Source organism: Perca fluviatilis, chromosome 4 (genome assembly GCF_010015445.1).
Source record: "Perca fluviatilis chromosome 4, GENO_Pfluv_1.0, whole genome shotgun sequence".
Taxonomy (NCBI): Eukaryota; Metazoa; Chordata; class Actinopteri; order Perciformes; family Percidae; genus Perca; species Perca fluviatilis.
In genome coordinates this window covers 26,396,633-26,417,097 of record NC_053115.1, presented here as the reverse complement: position 1 = coordinate 26,417,097, position 20,465 = coordinate 26,396,633, and the positions used below count along the sequence as shown (strand labels likewise).

At 37.1% G+C, this 20,465-nt stretch overlaps 1 protein-coding gene and 1 long non-coding RNA gene across 3 annotated transcripts in view; one reads left to right on the top strand and one right to left on the bottom strand.

The window, feature by feature from the left end:
* Positions 1-20,465, top strand: part of LOC120557963 (metabotropic glutamate receptor 4-like) — a 158,796-nt gene that overhangs the window by 66,444 nt on the left and 71,887 nt on the right. The window lies entirely within an intron of this gene.
* Positions 12,874-16,645, bottom strand: LOC120557964. Its single transcript, XR_005639038.1, has 2 exons — positions 16,540-16,645; positions 12,874-13,471 (listed from the first exon to the last, which is right to left on the bottom strand). It is a non-coding gene; the product is annotated as an uncharacterized LOC120557964 (long non-coding RNA).

Here is a 20,465-nt window from a genome sequence, read left to right as displayed (position 1 = left end):
TGTTTGAACAATTACTTGTCATTGCTTAATTGGGCAAGGTGAATGGCTGAATGATCGTAACTCATCTTCTCTCACTTTTCTCTCTCTCTTTCACTTAGAGCCTGTCAGTGAAATAGTGGTTATGTATAATATAATGTGTCTCTCGTAATGCACAGATATTGTAAAAGCCAATTTTCTTAAGCAAGTACTGCTGCTCGATCTTTGATCTGTAGTATTAGATACAGTACCCTGTAGAAATAGTAACCTTTCATCATGCTGTACTTAAACTTAAAGATAAACACACATGATGGCAGTTTCCCATATGGAAGCATTTTTTTATGTAAATGTACATTAGTAAATATTAAAATCAAGAAAATTAGAGAAACTATGTGTTACTGATTCAATCAAGAGAGCAGGAAACCAAAGCAATGGATTAGGATGTGGGGGAGGTTACGGGTGATGCTGCAGCTTAATTTATCCTAAAGTACCCAGGAATGCGTCACAATTGGCCACAAAAGCAATGTGAATATGTACAGATAAGGTTGGTGGGTTCTAAGCTAATACAGTATGAACATATGAATAATAAATAATTTTAAAAAATATATATAAAAAGAGGATACTGACTTAAAGAGATCAATACCACATTTGCCTCCAATCGATAGGCTGCTTTGTTGTCACATGCCTAAAAGTGGAGCTTAAATTAAATTTGTTGGGTGTCACATTGCACTCAGCAACAGGAGATAATCAATTTACGGTACAAGAATGATTAAAAGCAACAAATTAAACATGTTTGTGGAATAGGAACGGATGTAACAATCTTAATTTAGGTGTGTAATAGCTAGCTATAGTAATCATGCTTTGGACAATTTTGAAAAAGGTCTAATTTAAAAGTGTTAACAAGGTTGCAAGGATAAAGGATTGGATTTTACAAGATACTCAAATCTGCCTTTATCTTCAACATCTGTTGAGAAGGAAAGGATTTCAATTAGACAACATAAGTAAATAATGTAAATTGGACAGCTCGTGCAACTAATCTGAATTACAATTCTGTAACTATCCATACAGCTTCTTTTTATTAGAACATATCAATATCACTTTTGTCAGATTGATAGGAGTTTTTCAGCTTCCACTAAGCACGTACTAAACGGCTTACTTTTATCATCATTGGACTAGGCTCACATATTGTATTCAGTATTATAAAGGTTTGATATAAACCTGTTTTAGACCCTGATATCTTCAACTACAATACAATAATGTGGTTATTGAAAGGATTCGCCGCAGTGACTATTGATATTACAAATGATATTTTAAGCTTAATAAATACTTTAAAATAAATACAGGAGTTAGCTATGTTTGACATGTCAGTAATGGCTGTGTAAGTGTGTTAAAAAGGGAACAGAATCTCCTAACTGATTTTACATGTATCAAGAATGAAAGTTCACATTAACAAGGCAAAGATTAATTTAGCCAAATTAAAGTTTTTCATACATGTATGTAGTTTTTACTGTCATAGGAAATATCAAGTATCTATGTGTATATACATGTTTATATAAATGAAGCCTATATTGGCATTTGACTATTTTGGCATTTGGATATTACAGTTATGTAATATCCAAATGCCAAAATATCAAGCTACTGTGAAAAAAATATCTCTTACTTACCTCCAAACTAAATGTATTTATTTATGTTGGACAACATTTGTTCCTGATGTTGTTTCTTTCTCTTAAGTTGTAGTAGTCTTTCTTTTCTTCTTCCCTTCCTGGCATCCCCTAAATTCGTTCACCCAAATACCTTAAACAAGCTCATACACAATAGCATAAACTATACACATAGGTACATCTATATAATTTGGAAGATTATAATGTTCAGTTTTTGTTGACACTGTCTCACAGGTGTTAATTCACTTTTGCCCACCCTACCTCTCAATATAATACAATCCAACTGCACTATATACACTTTGCAATATATATTCAGACTTTCATTCAATATATTCAGACTTTCATTCCATATATTCAGACTTTCATTCCATATATTCAGACTTTCATTCAATATATTCAGACTTTCAGTCAATATATTCAAGGTTCATTCCATAAATTCAGACTTTCATTCCATATATTCAGACTTTCATTCCATATATTCAGACATTCACTCCATATATTCAGACTCTCATTCAAATTATTCAGACTTTCAGTCAATATATTCAAGGTTCATTCCATATATTCAGACTTTCAGTCAATATATTCAAGGTTCATTCCATATATTCATTCATATTCATATAGCTCGCTACCGAATTTAGTACTGTTTATGCACCGACCGAATTGCCATTAAATTATTGAGTATCGAAAAATGCCTCATCATTCGATACCAACTTTCAATACCTATGGTCTAAATCTCAGAAGCGTCATTGAGCCAATAAGCATGCAGCATGCTTCTACCAAGATCTAATACCGTTTTTTTACAATCTCTTTGCTACTAATTTCAGAACCTTGATGTCATTTTTCAAAACTCTAGACACAAAACTCAAAACGGTCATCACTTGTAACACAGGCTGTCCAATGTTCAAAACATTGCATAGTGCATTCATATCTTTAAAGAAATATTGCACATGCACAACCATTGGTTCAAAAAACTAATCGATTGTGAAATACCATTGAAACATTACTTTAGATCACTCACACACAAGCTACCCATAGTTTCACCGTGTCATTGTTGGTACAATCATTAAATATTGTAGTACAAAATAGGTGATACATGTTTCATTATGGTACTAGATGTAAATACATCCCTGTAAAAGTACTGCAGTAGTAGAGAGAATACTACAAACACAGTGGAATCATTGAACAAAATCTGAAATGTGTTGATGAAAAACAATACAGTTCGATCACAACATATGTTTATTTGAATCAAAGCAAAATAATTAGCTACAAAATAGAAAAGAAAAGACAGTACTGTAAAACATCAAATGCAGTGTTCCTCAACTTGCTTGTACTGTAAAAACAAAGAAGTGATTACTGTACTTCTACATTTTCATCAACTCTGTCTTGGTGATTTGGCCACAGGTTATGATCTACATCACAATGGATGTTTTCATTAGCCATACATCTTGGAAAAGACCTTTGGGCATGGCTAACAATGTGGTATGAGTATATATATATATATATATATATATATATATATATATATAAAGTATATATCTCAATCATCAGTAATGATTTGGCAGAATTGGACAAGCAATTCCAAGGGTCTGCATGCATACAGTGCAGTACTGTCAATACTGTAAATAGTTTCAAAGGTGGTACATGGGACCATAGAAACAGTGTCTGGTAAACAGTAGTACATAACATTAAAGAATGATGATGAAATATTACATCCATAGATAATGTAGTCTAATTGGTCCATGCTTCACGCTAATTGGTGACAATGAATCTCGTTATCTTGAAACTTTCATGATCTAAACATGGAATAGTGTTTGTCTGTTTCCATACAACTATGCAAGAGTAATGCAACAGTTACTTATCATTTTGAGTAGTTGTATGAATTGATAGTAGATGATTGTAATGAAATGAATAGACAATCATCTGAAATGTAATGTGTGAATTGCTTTTTGAAATAGTAGTTAGGTTTATGTGTATTGTATCCAAGCAATTAAAACAAGTGTTGAAAAAATTTGCATTTTGATCATTGGTTGTGAGTTTTGTGTCTAGAGTTTTGAAAAATGACGTCAAGGTTCTGAAATTAGTGCCAAAGTGATTGTAAAAAACTGTAATATGTTGGCATTCTAACGTTACACAAGAAAAATGCATAAGGCGGGGATCACGTAGTAGGATCTGAAAATAAATATATATTATGTAATGTTGTAATTTCTTAAATTTCTTAATCTTAAAATTGGTATAGAAAAAAGTATCGTTCAGGAACCGGTATCGAAGTCACAGTATTGGTATTGGTATCGAAAAATTTTGAAAGATACCCAGCCCTATATAATGTATATATGCTATCTATGGTGTTATTGTTCCTGGTCTTTACTGTTTGTACTGTTAAAATAAAAAAAAATGTAGTCGCATGTAATTTGTGTGTTTAGTCGGCTACCTCTAAACTCTGATCATGGGGCAGTTTCCCCAAAGGGAGGGGGTTCTATTTGCCTTTAAAGAAAGAGCGGTATAACTTTCAATGACCACCTCTGAAGAACACATATGCAGTATAAGACTCACATAACTTTACAGTATGTGTCATCTGAAGAATCAGCAATTGTTGTGAGTAAGAAACTGCATCCTTTATATGTTTACCCATAGACATGTTTTTTTAGTTTTCGTAATTTTTTCACTACACCCCCCCAGAGGTTATTTGGCAATTAATCAGTGTAGACAGAACTAGGACATCTGTTTCCTTTGCTTTTTGTTGCTTTACATCAACAGAAAATCATTTTGTGGGCGGCTGGGGTGGCTGCCACTGCTTAGGCTAGGACACTGAATTCCTAATTGATTAATCCGCAAAAATCAATGTTACTGTACCTGAAAATAATCTTGTAACATTTGGAAGAAAAAAAAGCACGTCACATTCTATGTCTATGACGACCAACCCAACGCTGTAACAGATAAAAACAGTGACAGACGAACATGTTTTCTGGGAACAGCCCCCAAAACTTGATTATTTGCCCTATGCTGATAATGTTCCCACAAATTCTGTTTTAGGGTCCTGGATTTCAGCCCATCATGTCAGCATTTTTAGTGGGAGATGTCTGGACATTGTTAATTATAACATCTGGACCCCCGTCCGGGGATACTATGCTTTGTGATTTTTATCTGACTACAATGTCAACAACTACAACTGGAAATACCTCACTTATTTTATTTCATTTGTGACATTCTGCGGTAGTCTATTCCAAAGCGACATCTGTAGTTTTTACTGATTTGCACATTTGGCATCTGGGTTACAAGGCTCATGTAGCCAGTGGCAGTGTAGAGCAACATTTGTCTTTAGATTAGGCTATTGAGTTAGAATTATTGATTCCTTTAGGGAAAATAGGTCATTCCAGCAGCAAAAGTGGTAAGATTTAGCATAGGCAAAGACAAGGAGAGTATAATAACACAAATGTAAAATGATCAAAAAGGAGTTGAGCTGAGCACAGTTTTGGTGGACCGGAAATATATAAAGTAGCAGGAATTAATTAATTAATGTTCTGTTTTTGACACTTGTGTCTCTTTCTTGAGATCTCAACATCAACATTAGTCATTATCTCATTATCAACATTAGTACAATGAAAAAGGCTGAATAAGGCTTTCGTGAACTTGATATAGACCAAATAATTATTTTTGGTAATGCAGGGGAGTTTCTGTCATATACAGTATCTGCATCAGAGCAAACTTGCTTCACAGCTCTGTTGTAAACTGTTGTGTGTGTAAAGCACTGCACAGCATGGAGCGTTGTATGACAAAGTCCAAAAGTAACACAAATGCATCTGTCAGTACATTTTCCTTCAGAACTATTGTTTCTTTCAAGATGGTTCCTGCTAATGAGAAGGTAGATGATAATATTGTTTAGTCAGCATCTCATCTAATCTGAATCTTCATCCTGATAAACACCCTCTTCCAAAGGCAGCATTTTTAGTCTAAACCCACAAATGTCTACTGTCACCCAAATTTATGCAAAGATGTGTGTGTGTGTGTATTTTTGTTTGTTCTTTCATCAGCAAAGATGTATTGTTTTTGGAATAAGCAGTTTTTCAGGAAGTTCAAGTGATGCTTGTATCTTGATTAGACGTTTTCTCAGGACTGCGTGGGCCGGACACACTTTTCTGTCTCTGTAACTGTCAGGGCGACGCACACTTTAATGATTCTTTGTTGAAACGGTTTTCCTTATATAGTATAAGTATATATTCACCTAAGCAAACATTGCTCCACCCAATACACAGTAAACCTGACAACATATATCTGAAAACACTTTTGTGCTGATGTAGGGCCTTTAAATATTCCACAATCAATCAGTCAAGCATTCTGAAAAACTCTTTTCCAAAAGACTTAGTGTTTTCTGAATTTTTCTCCTTAATTTTTTTATTTTGTAAGAACAAGCAAACAAAGTCAGCCATTGTTAGGTTAAAAAGGATATGTAATTGTCCCCACTTATAAATTCGGAAAGATTTAGCAATTTAGCAAGCGAGCTGACTTGCTAGTAGGCAAGCTAATGAGCTAACCTACTAATAAGTGAGCATACTAGTTTTCTAGTTATAAATTCACCTAGCCATTGTCTGCTGCACAATGCAAACTCCTTTTATTATTTTTTTTATAAAATAAAACAACTATCCAAAACAAAACAAATATCCCTCACATGTGAGCAAGTTAGCTCTCGTGTTAGCAGGTTAGCTTGTTACATTGTTTACTGTTGTGCGAGCTAGCTAGTTAGTTCACAAGCTTATTTATAGATGCTGACATTCTTTCTGAATTGACAAGTGTGTACAAACAGCTCAGGGGATTTACACAACACTACCACAAAATAGATGAACAGAGCTTTATTCTTTTGAGTTGGGAATTACCTTTAAAAAGAGAAGCCATTAATTGAAACTGGGTTGAAACAGATTAGGATTCAACACCCAATGATAACCATAAGTCATCCACATCGATTATATACCTGGACACATTTTAGATATGTTGTACTGTATGATTCAAAAGGAGCCAAACTCAACACCTTAGTAATTTACCATTGAAGTGTTAATAATCTGTCCCTGTATCTGCATTTAAAGTTTAGAGACAGTAACCTGAAGTGAGTCCTTGGTGCTTGTAACGCTGAAAACCAACCTTTTGTCTTGTTTCCATAATAATTATATTACTCTACAGTGTTTACCACTGTCACAAAGTCCCAACAATTTCTTTAAAACCATATGCTTCCATAATACCTCTAATGGAAGATAAATGCAATTTAATTCCTGCACAAGGACCTTGAAGGGTCAATTTGGAAGCGATGGGAAAGGCACCCTTGCTTTAGCGAGGCAGGGGGACCGCTGTCATGAGCGGGGGGAGGGGGGTGAATGGGGACTTTGGTGGAAACATTGGCATTAACCAACCACTGACTAACAAGCACATGCAATCTCAATACACAGCATGCTGAAATAACCTTGATAGTGGAAAGTGAATTTGATTTAGCAACAAAAAAAAAGAAAAACTGTGATGCTTTATTTTAAACAAGATTTCCATATGGTAATAGGCTGCACAGTGAGACACAAATAGGATTCCAATTGTCCCATTAGCCCTGATGAAATGAGGAAAATGTCTAGGCTAGGCTAAACATCCAGAATTGATTGAAGGGAATGTCAGAGGAATTATAGTTATACCTGACCAAAAGCATGAGCTTTTCTGACCACAGCTGCAGAAAAGAAGTGTTTTGCCATGCATTCATGTATTGTGGGGATTTTTCCTCAATGCACTTAGTTAAAAATGTGAGGATAAGCACACACCAATGGGATTTATGTTCCACAATATGCTGATTAATGTGTTTTTTTTTAACCAAGTCTGTGAGGTTTGCACTTCTGACCAACTAAGCATTCAAACACATTTATATTTTCCATTTGGCCTTCCTTATTTTATTCCTTATTTCATTATTTGACCTAAAGGAACCTTAATTTAAAAGAAGAAAAAAAACTTTCCGGCTTTATAAAAATGTGACGCTGCCCATCAGTCTCTAAGACAAACGGTAGGAGGCTGAGGCAATGCCATAAAGTCTTTTTTTTGTTAAAGTAAAAGAGGAGCCAGCCATTTCAGAGGAGGGAAGAAAGATAAATAGCCTTTTATTTGCCACTTAAAAGTTGAATCCCCCCATTTCTCCAGCAGATTTCAAACTCACTAAAGAGGTGTGGAAGTTTGTAACTTACTCTCAGAGAAACTTCAGGGAAAGACATTGGCTAGCATTCAGGATTTCAAGTGGTATTGGAGATGTTACATTGTAGTTTTTTTTAGTTATGGGTGCTCTGCGAGAGTGTTTCTAATTTGATTCTGAATGACAAATGGAGCAGGAGTGATTTAGCCTTGCAGGAATCACAGGGTAACCTTTTTGTTCATAATGTCACTTTGACTCAGGGCGTGTCATTTCCATTACAAATAACAAAGCGCAGTTGAAACCTATGGTTTAAACACAGAGAGGGAGAAAGAGGGAGAGGGGCGTGGGTGAGACAAAGCCGGATTGGATTTGAAGGCAGGAAAGAATGGAAATGTTTGCAGGCTGCAGAGAAACAGTTGTTTGATTAGCCAGTAGTGAGCGAGCTGCCTTAACTCTGGAATTTCATTTTTCATTTGTTCTTTTGTCAGTATGAAGAAGTGATGAAAATTAAATCTTTATTCATTGTTAGAAAACATTGTGCAGAGAACGCAATTTCCCTGCAGGACTTTGTTTTGAAATGCAACATAAGTGTACTGGTGTCTTGTACAGTAGTATGCAGGTCAAGCAGTGGGGTGGGATATTCCACAGGGATAAATCTATAATTTTTAATCTCTGCTTCCATTTTTCCTCTTGTATTGATCCATTTTGTACCATCAGCAAGCTTTGTGGATGGATAAAGCTTCCACGCAAACAAAGAGAATGTGGTGTCCCAACATCAAAGGTGTGATCAATGATGGAGACAGCCGGGGTCAACAGTTTCGTTGCCTGTGTTTACTGAGGCACAGCATCGGAGCAAGAAGGGCCTGTGGAATAGAGGGTGCAAAGTAGAATCAATAGAACAGCTATCATCATTTGCAGGGTTTATTAATGGCTTCGCCCCAAGCCAGCAACAAGAGAGAGAACACTCACTTGCATTTAGGGAACCAACGCTCCAGTGTTTATGCAGCTCGCCTCCTATCAATCATCACAGTGTAACTTGCTCTCAGCAATGGTCTGGCTACCTCCACTCACCTCACAAAAACACCAACCCCCCTCCCCCTCAATCATATAATGAATGGCATCAATAATGTGGCAAGGCTGCCAAGATATACAAATGATTCAGAATGGGTCAAAGTCTAAAGGCTAGAAAAAGGCTCAGTTTAATTCACTTTCTTTCACTCTCCTGCGGCTCAATAGAGTTTTCATGAATTTTAAAAGGTATATCCACCTGTTCATGTCTGACAACAGCATCAGTCACATGGGATACAGCCATAAGGCAATGAGTGTTTCCACCAACAGGTGCTGCCTTTCTTCGTGTAATCAGGAAAATTCCCATTGGTAAAAAAAAACGTCCTACTAAGACTACAGAACATGTCATCTACTCAAGGGCGTAACTTTGGGTTTGACATTGGGGGGATTCAGATCTCAACTTTTTTCCAAAACACTTTTTCTGCAACGTGTGCCTTTTCTGCATCAATTTATAGTGTTTTTTTGGGGGGGGGTGTTGTCATCTACTACATCAGACAGCTAAGATAAAGACGCACTGCTTTTTATTGCAGTTGAATTGTTTTCACAGGATGTGTTGAAGGAAAAGGGTTTCTGTTCAGTCAAATATCATGGCGGTGTATAGCAAACGAACAATCCATTTTTCCTACTTTTAAATAAAACTGTCGAACTCTGGGTGAAAGATGAACAAAAAGAGGCATAATTTATTTTGTCATTTTGACATTTATTTTATGATTAATATGCAGGAAGAGAGATGATTAAAAAATGTATTTGGACTGAGTGTAATTTGATCCACAAGCTATCAACCAAAAGCAATGACATAAACCGTTATTTAACTAAATATTGTAGGAATTGTGAAACAATAGAATGATGGGAGGATTATCACCTCTCATGATACATCGAAAGTGCATGCTGAGTCATTTGGCTGACTGTGCAAGGTTATCCTGGTTCTTCCTCTTGTGTATGGTTCTCTGGTCTTCAGTCTCTACACAGATTAGACGGTGGTGCTGGCCTCGAGGTACGGTGCCATGTCCATGGGATTATCCCACTTTAACACAGCTCCCACTGCGCTGACCCACAGATATAAAATTTAAATCCTGACTCCTGCTTGACAAGGTCTGCTCTACAGGCCAGAGTACCAAATCAAGGATTACCATATATGGGCACAAAGCTCTGAAGTACACTGACATGAATGGCGCTGCAAAGATCTTGGAATGATCCTCTTGTCTCATCTTTATGCTGCAGTCCAACGTGAGTCTGCATCACCTTAGTCTTCAATAAATCTGCAGTACCTGCAGCATTATGATGTAAAGGTCTGTTAAGCAGTCTGAAAGAAGTTATATTTTCACGTACGGTATGGATGTAACTGCCGTAACACTGTCACTGCGTTAATTTGACAAGTCATTCAAAACAATGGCTTTAATTAAAAACAACAGATAATATGATTAAAAAAACATTTATTTTTTGCTTCATGTATCTTTCAAGAAATACAAACCTCCTTTCTTTAGAGTAATTTGTCATAGGACAAAGATGTCATGGAGTCATCTGTTATTCATTTCATGTTTGGCCTGTACTCCTCTGCCAAGTGTTCTTTTATTGTAGAGCTGGGAAATGAACAATGTGTGCTCTCTGCTGTGAATTCTCCACAGAATTCTTGACAAGGCTTGGTAGATAAAGAAAGCATCAAATAGTCAGATCTCCATGTCTTTGATTGTGCATGCAAATAAGGATGCCGTTTTTTCTCTTTAAAAAAAAGGGTACTTCTACTTATTTGTTTCTTATTGTAAAGTTGGAGTCATGTCTATGAATCTCCATCTCCAGGAATCATGCTAACCAATTTGCAAAAGTATTAATATGTAAGGCATATTGCAAGAACATCAATACTACCTTTAGACAGTAAGGTTGTCTTTATAAGGTAGACAGACAGTTTTACTAATATTTAAGTAGACACTGCACACATTTAAATCCCCTTTTTAAACAAAGCTGCAGCTATTTTTCACATTTAGCTAATCCAAATTATCTTTAAATACAATGCTCATCCACAGTTTGCCTTCAGTCATAATATTGGGATATTTACTACATTATGCATTCTAAACACAAATAAGCACATGGAAATAGAGTGGGCTGGCTGAGCGGTTGATATGCAATGTCTTTAGGAGAACATCAGAATCTTCCAGCAGCAAGCCCTGAGGTCACCGGCAAATTAAAGTCTCATCATTATCTGACTTTACTCATGTTGTTTATACCATATGAAATGAGTGTCTGTAAGGAACTGGTGAGACATTTCTAGCTGTGGGCACTCAATGTGCCAGTGTGTTTAAAAAAATCAATTAATCAACTACAGTGGTAGCCTGGAGAATCCAGCTCGTAACAGAAAGTTTCCCAGTTTGAAGACTCACTTGAGCTGGGAGAGGCTGGCTATAGGGGGCTGAATTGACTTTGTAGCTACTGTCAGCATGCGCCTTAGCAAGGCACTGAAGCCAAATTCTTTAGCCCTGAAGGCTAGGCAAGTGACACTATTACAGTGAAAATATATGCATGTATAAAAATGCCCTTGTGGCACTGTAAGCCATTTCAGTGCTTCTGTAGTTGACCCTGTGGAGATGCACTGTAGCAGTGTTGGACAGCTCCCATGTGTTAATGTGTAAATGACTGTTGACCTGGCTCTAACCTCGCATGTTATTCCTGAAGCCATTTCTGTTAATGTTCTGTGAATGTGGGGAGTATGTTTCCCTTCCCTTGAAAAAAACAAAGAATTTTTATACTCCTCAGCGTTAAAGTTTCAGTTTGATGTAAATCTCTCTAAACAGTGAGCTACTATAAGGTCCAGATAAGAGGAGCTCTGATGAATATATAAAAAAGTATTGATACAGATTTGGCTTAAATTATTACTGTGTGATCACAGCAGTGATCTTCTGCAGTGTCCTCTTTTTTTATTCACAGTTAATATTATATATATTATATATATCATAAAAAGCTAGAATTTAACATAAATCAAAGCTGTAGCAGTAAGGGTGTTCTCTGTTGTAAGGATGCAAGTAAATTAGGTATAAAGGAAACTAAACGTGATTTAAAGTAGGGGTAGAGCATTATTGTGGTAATTTACATAGCATGTACGTTTTCAGGTTGTACTACCTTAATTATAGAAAGCACAATAACCAGTTTCATCATAAGTTATTTGCTCTAATAATGTAAATATATTGTGAAGACGCACTCTGTACAAGCCAATATAGCCAAAATACTGCATCAATGCCTGAAGTGACATCTACAAAAGATCTTATTTTCACACATCTGTATGTATCTTTCATCAATATATTTTCTTGTACAATGCAGTAAGCGTAACAACTTATGATACGAGTAATTTGAAATCAGCTTTCATCATGAAAAACTTTATTTTCACTATAAAAATGCATTCATACAAAAAAAACTAAAGAGCACACACAGCCACACATACATATTTAAGCACTCTGTTGAAAGAATGTTTGCAAACACACCGGAAAGTGTTATTATGCTTTCTAAAGAAGCACTTCTCAGCATACAAAACAGCAACATAAAATATGCAAAACAAGTTTTGCAGGTAATTCAAATTAAAATGGACATCCGCTACTACAAGCACTTTACAAAGGATTATTTATTATGAGCTGAAGGTCAGGCTTGGAAAGTGATAAGGTATACAGTATTTATAAACTTTATATTTGTGTACAACACTTTGAGCAGAAGAATATGTTATAATTGCCAAATCAAGAATGCTGCATTTGTAGAGAAAATGTTGCTGCAAGTGATTTCAGGGAAAATTATATCACTGTCGCTTTGAATTCTTTTCATCTGGCTTTTTTTGATGCAAAATTGGTTTGGTGCAGCAGAGCACTTAACAACATCACAGGGTCTGTGAAATATTTTCCTTTCTGCACATCTTGTTTTGGGGGATTGTTTTTGTTAGTGACTATATGTACTTCTTTGTTCAATGTTATCTCACAAGTGCAGTATTGAGATTAGTGTGTACAATGGCTTTTTTCCACAGACAATTTCACTGTTCGTAGACCACCATTTAGTCATGTCTATCTTTATTATCAATACATTTCAAATTCTGTTTATAAAATCATCTACATTACACACACAACACACACACACACACACACACACACACACACACAACGGCAGCATCACTTGAAAACAACCACAATGATGATGTTTAGATGGTATACCACGGTCACTGTGTTTAGCGTGTTTGCATTTGATAATTAGCAGACATCCATTGTCGATTTTTATTTGTAACATGATATCTTACGAGGTACGATTCCAGTGAAATGTTATCCCATCAGCTCCTTAAACTTGCATGATTCATCATAAAGCAGAATTTGGCTGTCAGATCGGCACACAGAAAAAAAGTCACCTCGTTGAATGACACCGACACTCCAGGATCCAGTCAAGGCTCGGTAAAAGTACACCACAGCTCCGAACATCCTGCTGGAACAGGCACAGAGGCACGGAGGCCATCCAGCTCAATGTCTGGCACTGCACTGACTAGAGAGAAGTTCAGCAGAGAAGTCACAGTCTGTGTTCAATTCCTCCACGCTTTTCTCTGTACCCCCTCTGATGTAGAGATGGAGATGGACACAGAGATGGTCTTGCCTGTCCACATAGTCTGGATCATAGCCATAAATAACAAATTAACAAAACACATAATGTACAGATGAGGAATGTTTGCAGGTATTTGACCAAAAAAACTAACTAATTGACAAATTGAAATTTCTCAATGACGATGGCGCTAGAAGATGATTCCTGTGATCACTAAAGTAATTGCAATTCGTCCTCAAGAGAAAAATGAACGTCTGTATCAAACGGCATGGCATTTCACCGGATAGTTGTCGATACATTTCACTCAAAAACACGTGAACCTCATAGTGACGCTAGAGGAAAAGTCTGGGATCACTAGAGTCAGGGGACCATTCATTTATGTACAAAATTGTATACCAATCCATCCAGTAGATGTTAAGATATTTCAGTGGATGAGTAAACTTTGACCTGCTGGTGGAGCTAGGAGATAAATCAGAGGATCACCAAAATAATGTACCATTCATCCTCTGTGGAACATAAATGTGTGAACCAAATTTCATGTCAATCCATCCAAAAGCTGTTGAGATATTTCAGTCTGGACCAAAGTGGTGTACCAACAGACCAATACTGCCTAGAGCTTTGCCGCGAGCATGGCTAAAAATCAACATAGTGGAGCTGTCTTAGAGTTGTTATGTTTCACTAAACTGAATATCACTGGTGCCCTGAATGTGTCCCAGCATAGCTGTTGAACCCAGGATAACCCCAAAATACTCATAGAAAGCCCCACTACTGTATTTTAAACTATCTGTAGACATCAGGTCCCTGTCTGTTTATATAATGATTACTCTAAAGCTCTGCTCATGCTGGAGTAAGGGAGCTGCCAAAATGCTTTGTGGGTATTCTCTGCTGAAATGGGTGAGTACCGTATGTCCTGCTGGTTTACCTGCTGGCACATTTAACAGCTTTTCCAAGTATGCATGCAGTGTGACTGTTCAAATCCACACATGCTGTATAGACTAGTGAAAGGTGGGTCAAATTGTTACAGCAAGTTCTTTTTAGGGTTTAAATGAGTTAATTAGAGGGAGTCTTTAAATGGAGTGACTTTGAGTAGTGCAAATAAGGCTTAGACTATTTAGAGCACCAACAATGTGGTAAATTAACACCACGGACTACATTTTCAAATTGAATCAACCATTTCTTTGTCTCCCCAAAATCTGTGTGCTTTAAACTTCATGATTAATTTAAAGATGTGGTATTGGACTGCATTGTTTTCTGAGCTGTTCCTGTTATTTTGTCCATGCCTGTATGTTTGTCTGTTAATATATCTTTTTGCCAATATATCAGATTCTTATTGCCATTGCCATTACTTAATGGGTATTTACTTCCAACAAGTCCTACAAACCTAAACAGAGGTCATTTGTTCCTACCCTTTAAAGTGATGGTTCGGAGTAATTCACCCTAGGGTCCTTTGCACCATGACCTCGAGCTAAACACCCCCCCAGAAGCTTTTTTCACCTGGGTCTAACATTGGGAGAGTTAGCGTAGAGTAGCGTTATCAGCTGAATAGCTTAGCACAGGGGCTAACGGACCCACGTTTGTATCTCGTAAGTTACCCCACTAATAATGCCCGAAATGATACCAAACGTCTACAAGTAGTACACATAGGTTATGCTCTCATAAAACGATGGATTGGAAAGTTTGTAAGTACACCAGAAGTTTATGTAAATAACACTTGCCTGCTGGCTTCTGCTCTCTGCTGTTGTTGTTGCTGCTGTAAGATGAGTGCTTAGGGTCGTCTACAAATTACAACACCGAAAAGAGATGCAACAAAAATATTTATTAATTACATTTTTTTTAAGTAAGTGCTGTAGTATAACTAGCAGGAGACAAGTAATAATTGAGGTAAGTTTGGAGACATTATGTTATTTAATCATTGAATTAATAAATATTTTTGTTGTAACTCTTTTCGGTGTAGTAATTTGTAGACGGCCCTAAGCACTCGTCTAACTGCAGGTAGCAGCAGCAGCAACAGAGAGCTGAAGAGAGCAGGCAAGTGTTCATAAACTTCTGGTGTACTTACAAACTTTCCAATCCATCGTTTTATGAGAGCATAACCTATTTGTACTACTTGTAGACGTTTGGTATCATTTCGGGCATTATTAGTGGGGTAACTTCAAAGATACAAACGTGGGTCCGTTAGCCCCTGCGCTAAGCTATTCAGCTGATAACGCTACTCTAGCTAACTCTCCCAATGTTCGACCCAGGTGAAAAAAGCTTCTGGGGGGTGTTTGGCTCGAGGTCATGGTGCAAAGGACCCTAGGGTGAATTACTCCGAACCATCACTTTAATATGACCCATAAGAGCGTTTCATGAATTAGTGCCCCCAGTGATGGGAGGAAATACCAGCGTTTTCCATCCTCATACCTAAATGTAACGGTCACGGTTTTAAAAAATGTCGTTGACGTTGTGAAACTGTCACAGTTTGGTTAGGTTTAGGCACAAAAACTACTTGGTTAGGTTTATAAAAAGATATTGGTTTGGGTTAAAATCAGTACATTTGTTAGACGGCGCCACCTAACAATGAACCAAGCGGCAACTTCTGGGCCTGAAAAGTGAAGCCTATGCAGAAGTGCCTTAAACCGGCATTCTATCCAATTTCCAGCAGGGGGCAACTCCAAAAAGAAGTCTGTTTTTTTAGATGTCTATGGGAAAATGGCCCTTCATCTCACTTGGTTTTTTTACCTCAGTAAACATTTTCGGGTATATGGCCTCAATCGATACTTTCAAGTACAGCAATTATACAGCATTATTCACTTTCATTTAGTAAATAACTGTCCCATTAATTTTAAAATACACGATAAAGCAGGGGATGCTTTAGGGGCATGGCCACACTCTGAGCTGTCAATCATGATAGCGGTTTAGTAATGCTAAGCATGGCACTGTGCACATTAAACTAGACGTGAACCTTTTCTTGGGTGTTGTCCATGTTTTAATTTAAGACCCTGTGACGGGGCGCATAGCTGGCGTCACGGTAGCGATGCGCTACCCATTTCAAACATGAACGGTTATAATAACCGCGCAACACGTCTCTACAATTACGTGTATGTTTCTTGAGCTTAAAAGGTAGCATAGTTTAATATATCTTTTGTGTCTTACCGGCATCTCCTGTTGGTGTATATAAAGGAATGTTTGCCGCGATTGTCGGGTTTATATGACGCTCTGACTTCCGGGGCAACAGGAAGTGACCTGGAGCTTGAGTAATTTATCTTGTGGCGTTGTCAAATGTTAGCTTGAATCCTATAAATAATATTCTAATATTGTATGCTCTCAGAGTAGTAACAAATAGTGACTGGATCAAAGGTTAACAGCTGTATGTTTGTATAATTTGACAGTTTTTGACTCTCATTTCAATTTACTTTATTTTTAAATTTATTTTTTAAATTTTTATATTATTATTCTTGCCTTTTTGGCCTTAATTGGGGTAAATAAAAAATCCCATCTTTTCAACATCATCTCCGACTTCTCCTAAGTGTAAAATCCCCGATTGAGACACATATTCCTGAATGCGCTGTATACATGTCCAAAGAATGTCTCTAAAACCCGAATAATACCGGCATATCCCACATGTCTTAATCGGAAAATGCTATATTCAAAAAAAGGCCTTTTTCGGAATATCCAACCGGAATATGCTGCTTACATTACCTGTATCATCTTCGGAATATTGTCATATTCAGAATAATAGTGGAATATTGGTGTGCATGTAAACATACTAAGTGTTGTGTAGACATGAACTTTAGCAGAAATGATCAAATTTGAAGATACTATAAATCAGTGCAAAATATTGATTATAGGGTCCTCTAATCTAACATAACAGTCCTAGAAAACCTTTTTAGTCAAACACCTAATCCCAAAGAACAACCTTGTTTGAGAAAATGTGTTTTTCCTTTTTGTCTCAGAGGGGGAACTGAAAAACAAAGCTGTTTGATGCTTCACGTGATGTCAAACCTTTCCTTAACAAAGAATGGAAAACAGCTCTCTAATAAAAAATATAGTCTTAGCAAAATCTATTTCATGAACACCAATATTGTCCTGAAGGGTGGGGGTGAATACAGATCCCAGATGAATGGAGAACACCTAAACAATAGCTCATCCTTCGGGCTGGACACATCTCTCAATACATGAACCAGACAACGGCAATGATAACAAAATCTTTCAAACAACTCCCACACATTCATCTCAGATTTAGAATATTTATAAACGTATTGAAAATGTACTCTGTGTTTTTTTTTATTATTATTCCTGTCCATCTATTCTACAGGGATTCAACAGCATCAACAAATTAGCAAAAACAAAACACTTGACTTATTTATTTTTTTTGCTTCCTCGGCAGGCAGTTTTTTTTTTTTTTATACCATATGAATTCACAAATGGTGTTTGTATCACCTTCCCACATCAGTGCGCCCACTAAAGCTGCATTCTATAAATCAAATGAAACACTGTCGGGGTTGCATCATGAAAACATCTTATAGGGTGATAGAAAAACAGGCGAATCAATCAGTCAATTAGAAGATGAAAGCAGCTGCTTCCTCTGCACTGTTTTGTCAGCGTTTAATTGGTGAGGAGGTGATGATGACAAATGGACAGCGGCCCTTCATCTCCTTCAGTCAAGGTTTTCTCTAGGACCGGCACCATCGCAGGCTTTGTCTCAAGGGCAGGGATGCAAAGACAGTTAGGGATTAAAGAGACTGGGTACATTATTCAGTCATTTTGAAAACACTTTACTCCACAAACCATTCTTGAGGTTGCACTTATTTTGCACTTCTTTGCAGAGTTTTTTTTTTTTATGAAAATGTTCCTCCAGGTTTGAATTCATTATGTATAACAGAACACTCATATGATTTTTACAACCCAGCATAATAAATGGGCAAAATGTGCTTGTTTGTTGTCCGCATATTTTGCCCATATCTCTGCAGTTGTGATTCTGCACCTCTGTTATCTCTCAGGCATGGCAGCTTAAGGGCTTGGATTTTCCTCCTTGGAAGCTCCTGTGCTCCCAGGCAACAGGTCCCTCTAATGATGGGAAATTTTGCTTGTGGCACGTCAATTATGGTGCAAAAATACTCCAGAGCAGCTGTGTATCCTTTCCTGAGGCTTAGCATTTCTCTCATAAGAGGTTTTCTGTGCTATTGCTCCCCTCCTCCCACTCACAGTATCTCTCATAATAGCACCAATAAAATATTAAGCATAAAATACACACCAGCTAATATTTTCTCTGAGTTCACTCTACAGGAACTAAAACAATAAATATGTTTTTCTCTTCAGTGAAGAGACATTTGATTTCACAATTTGACAAGAAGAAAAAGGTAGACCTGTGAGTGATCCAACAGAGCAGCTTTGCAGCCTGCGAAGATGACCTCATCTCCATAGAAACACAAAAGAAAGAGCAGCAAAGTGAAATTAGTAGGTAGCCTTCTCCATATGGCGCCTACATTTTTCCCTCTTTTTAATTAACACCTTTTGAATATAAGCAGCAGGCTGTTTTCTACACAGGACAGGTCAGAGGTGTGAAATACACTCTCTGGTAGAGGCCCAGGCTGTCCAGAGAGAATTAACAAGAATATCAGTTGTATGAAGTTTCTCAAGCTCTCAGTTTGAGAAAAAAAAGGTCTCACTTAAACATGAGTACTACAAACATGTTGATTACTACAACTTTAACAAGTATATATTTTTCTCACTAACAATGTTTCCCCCTTTAGCCACTTTGGGACAGATCTCCACAGCAAACTTAACATCACATACATTTGACATAATGAATTATGGCCTTACAAGGCTGATATGGCTAAGTTATTAGCATACAGTTGCTTACAGTATTTACATATCTAGCAGATACAAAGCAACATTAGCATTTATTCACTATTTCCCAGCTCCATTTTGCTCTCCACCAACTCCTGAGGGAATATCTGACTTTTATAGCTGCTAAATGCTTCACTACAGTATGTTCACCATCTATTTGCTAACTTTGACTGTTAGGTGCTGGGCAGGTATTGTACTGTCGGTGTTTCGCTTAATCCAGGTGGTTGCCATAATTGAAAATGACGCTGATGCGAGCGTTGAGACTGAACCAAAAAAGTAAACCTGCAAGCCTTTAACCCAAAGCAATGAGCTGATAGATGCTAAAATGCTTTGTAGAGCTGATACTTTGTTACTACGAGCGACCTTTTTAGATACATGCATTTTATTAATTGTTCACATGAAAATATTTACAAGTACTGCTTTAAATTATGTCGTGATGGATAGGTATGTTTAAATCTAGTGACATGTTGGAGTGATTAATTCTAAATGCAGAGGGTGATATTGAGTGCTACATTGCCACTGTTTTGTTGCTCGTTGTTGCATAAACTTTGAGTTGCACTGGGAGGCCTCTTTGTCATTTTTAAGGGTATCAGTGTTGCCAAAGCTTGCTTGAAAACTCAGTCAATTTGGTGGCACTGAACTATGACACTATTACAGAGTCAATTAGGTAGGCTACAGTCTAAAGCACTCCTATTCTTTGGGCTTAGTGTGTAAACTCAGCTCTGCCTAAGGCATTTCTGTGCTGTAGTCATATGAAAGATGTCAGGCTGAAGTCAATTGGTTTGATTGAAACTGTTGCCCTTGCTTTAGAGGAGAGGTGAAAAATAAAATAGAACATTATACGGTCATGTCGTTTTCTTTGTGTCTTGCACTTTGAAGAGGTACTGTGGTGAAGTGCATCCGTTAATGGGGATATATGTGGCAATCTCTCAGAAGAGCAGACTGGAGGGGCTCTGTAATTAAATTCAAATTTTTTTTACTTAAATGTGATATGGCATACAACACGTCCATTCAACATTGCTAAAAATGTTGAGGGATGATTCATTCTGGCACTGTGTTCTGATGTTTAAAAACATTACCGTTACTAGCTTGATGGAGGTGATACTATTTAAAGGTCAACTTTTAAATGATGACAGGCTATGACTCCTTCACCATGGCCCGATCCAGATGAGGTCATTTTGGTTCACAACAATGTTGGGAATTCAAGTTACTGTTAACTAAAAAAAATG